Source organism: Saccoglossus kowalevskii, chromosome 17 (genome assembly GCF_978046115.1).
Source record: "Saccoglossus kowalevskii chromosome 17, keSacKowa6.1, whole genome shotgun sequence".
Lineage (NCBI taxonomy): Eukaryota > Metazoa > Hemichordata > Enteropneusta > Harrimaniidae > Saccoglossus > Saccoglossus kowalevskii.
The window spans coordinates 19,252,601-19,256,055 of record NC_140657.1 but is presented as its reverse complement, the minus strand read 5'-3'; positions in this window follow the sequence as shown (position 1 = coordinate 19,256,055).

Genomic DNA, 3,455 nt, shown 5'->3' with positions numbered 1-3,455 from the left:
GACAGGTGACGGGTAACATTCATATGTAAAGTTTCCGCATATGCTGCTACACTCAATGTCAATGTCGGCTGTGATGGTGCAGACACACTACACCTGTCAATGTCAGCTGCGATGATGCAGACACACTACACCTGTCAATGTCAGCTGTGATGGTGCAGACACACTACACCTGTCAATGTCAGCTGCGATGATGCAGACACACTACACCTGTCAGTGTCAGCTGTAATGGTGCAGACACACTACACCTGTCAATGTCAGCTGTGATGGTGCAGACAATACACCTGTCAATGTCAGCTGTGATGGTGCAGACACACTACACCTGTCAATGTCAGCTGCGATGATGCAGACACACTACACCTGTCAGTGTCAGCTGTAATGGTGCAGACACACTACACCTGTCAATGTCAGCTGTGATGGTGCCGACACACTACACCTGTCAATGTCAGCTGTGATGGTGCAGACACACTACACCTGTCAATGTCAGCTGCGATGATGCAGACACACTACACCTGTCAGTGTCAGCTGTAATGGTGCAGACACACTACACCTGTCAATGTCAGCTGCGATGATGCAGACACACTACACCTGTCAATGTCAGCTGCGATGATGCAGACACACTACACCTGTCAATGTCAGCTGTGATGGTGCAGACACACCACACCTGTCAATGTCAGCTGTGATGGTGCAGACATACTACACCTGTCAATGTCAGCTGTGATGGTGCAGACACACTACACCTGTCAATGTCAGCTGCCATGATGCAGACACACTACACCTGTCAATGTCAGCTGTGATGGTGCAGACACACTACACCTGTCAGTGTCAGCTGCCATGATGCAGACACACTACACCTGTCAATGTCAGCTGTGATGGTGCAGACACACTACACCTGTCAATGTCAGCTGTGATGGTGCAGACACACTACACCTGTCAATGTCAGCTGTGATGGTGCAGACACACTATACCTGTCAATGTCAGCTGTGATGGTGCAGACACACTACACCTGTCAATGTCAGCTGTGATGGTGCAGACACACTACACCTGTCAATGTCAGCTGAGATGGTGCAGACACACTACACCTGTCAATGTCAGCTGAGATGGTGCAGACACACTACACCTGTCAATGTCAGCTGTGATGGTGCAGACACACTACACCTGTCAATGTCAGCTGAGATGGTGCAGACACACTACACCTGTCAATGTCAGCTGAGATGGTGCAGACACACTACACCTGTCAATGTCAGCTGTGATGGTGCAGACACACTACACCTGTCAATGTCAGATGTGATGGTGCAGACACACTACACCTGTCAATGTCAGCTGAGATGGTGCAGACACACTACACCTGTCAATGTCAGCTGTGATGGTGCAGACACACTACACCTGTCAATGTCAGCTGTGATGGTGCAGACACACTGCACCCATTACTTGTATAATGATATTAAATTTAATATTAAGTTATTTCATTTTTAAAGCATAAAATAATTTTTATTTCATACAAATTGTTTAAGTATTTGGGAATTAATTTGTTTTATTTTTAAATTTTGAAATTAAATTTTTTTTTGACCTCTATCATGTAAAGATGTGGTCATTATAACGTAAGTGTGGCAAGTCCTGCTCAACTTGAATGTTAACACTGAAACCACTGTTAATGGGCTGGTAAATGCAGATGCTTATTTTTTGTCATAATGGCATGGCTCATTGTGAAGATACCTTACCAGATATGCTGTGAGACGTTTCAATCATTACCAGCATGATATGCTGTGAATGATTATGGGTGTTTTTGCCAAATGTAACATTAGAAAGGCAAATGATCTTGCACAAGAGCACATATTCAAAGCGCGAGATTTTTGTAACACGTCTCTTAGATGATATACATGAATTACTGAGGTACATCAATGGATAATAAAATCCATCTGAGCTTTTGCAAGAGTCACCAGCATTGTCATACAGGCTTTACTGGATCACTTAAATACCCTGGTTGTGTTTGTTCCTGTTCTGAAGCGTATCAAGATAGAGTGAAAGTGAAGGCATGCAATAGTCCATGCTTGGGTAGTTCTGATGATGGTGTCTCGTGAGGATTTAAAACTTCATGAATATTTGTCATCATTTTTAGGTATCCAATTGTAGTTAAAATGCGTGATATGCATCATGGAGTATAAATTATTTATACTACAATTGACTTGATTTCATAGACATTTTTTTAATAGTCTATAGTTTTCAACATGGTATACGCGGGGTTGGTGTATCCTTTCAAGATTTTCAGGTTTTATGAATAATAATTTTTTACTGTCAACATTGACGTGGTTTAAAATGCTTTGTATTGTTGCTTTGACGTTGAACTTGAAGCAATATGTATAATTTTAAGTATTTTATGTTGGTTGGTGTGCTTTCGGGTGTATGATTTATCATGTAATGTATGCAAAACACGGTTTCTGTTCGTGAAATGCAGTACATGTTTGGTTATGTTCTAAGTCGCAAGCAAGTTAAGAATAAACCATTATCATGTGTGTATATCAACAATTCTGGAAAACATATCCATATTGCACTCTGAGATCATTCTTTTTTGGGGGCGGGGTCTGTTGTGTGATATACGTAATGACAAAAACATGTACGAGTTCAGAGAAATGTTTGAGAATTTTATGAATTGGCCTGCGTTTGCGAGTACTGTAAGCCATTGTCAATCTATTTAAAAGCTTCTAGACATAAAATTTCAACAATCGCTTACATTCTGATGCACTGCAAACCATTGAAAAACTAGATGTTTAATGCACATTTGTCGGCAATTTACACAATTTCATACAGGCAAATATCACATACTGTAATAAATCCATGATTTCAGAGTGAAATTTTAAACTGAGAAAAGATAACAATATGGAATAAGTATTGTTTTTCCTTCTTCAAATGTGGAGAGTGACCAATTGGTAAAATGTAATGTACGCACAAAGCTCATTGGTGATTGGCTCATTGAGTACGACATCATGTGAATTAGATGCCAATCAGATTTTTCCTCTTTCCACTCGTACATTCCAGGTCATAGTGCATTGTGTGTGTGTGTGTGTGGGGGGGAGAAATTCTCTCAAGGACTTAATTTTATGAACGTGACTGCTAAAGAATGCATCAAGTTTTTTTGCTGCAAAGTGTTGGAAAATGTCTCTTTAGATGGAAGGGATATTACAACATTGTAGTACTTAAACTTTTTCACCACAGATTCACAAAATAGTCCTGTTTATAGCTTGCACTTTCCTTCAAATACTGTAAAATACTTAATTTTAGCTGGAATTAATTTTTGCTGAATAGACCTTTTGGGTGTTTTGTATGGAAAAAACAAACTTTCACAGCTAAACAATTCATTGGGGTAAGATTAAGCCAATCGCTGATCAAATTTGGCTGAATTTTTTGTGTTTTTTTTCGGAAAAATCCCTTGCATACAAACACCTAATTACACTTAGAAC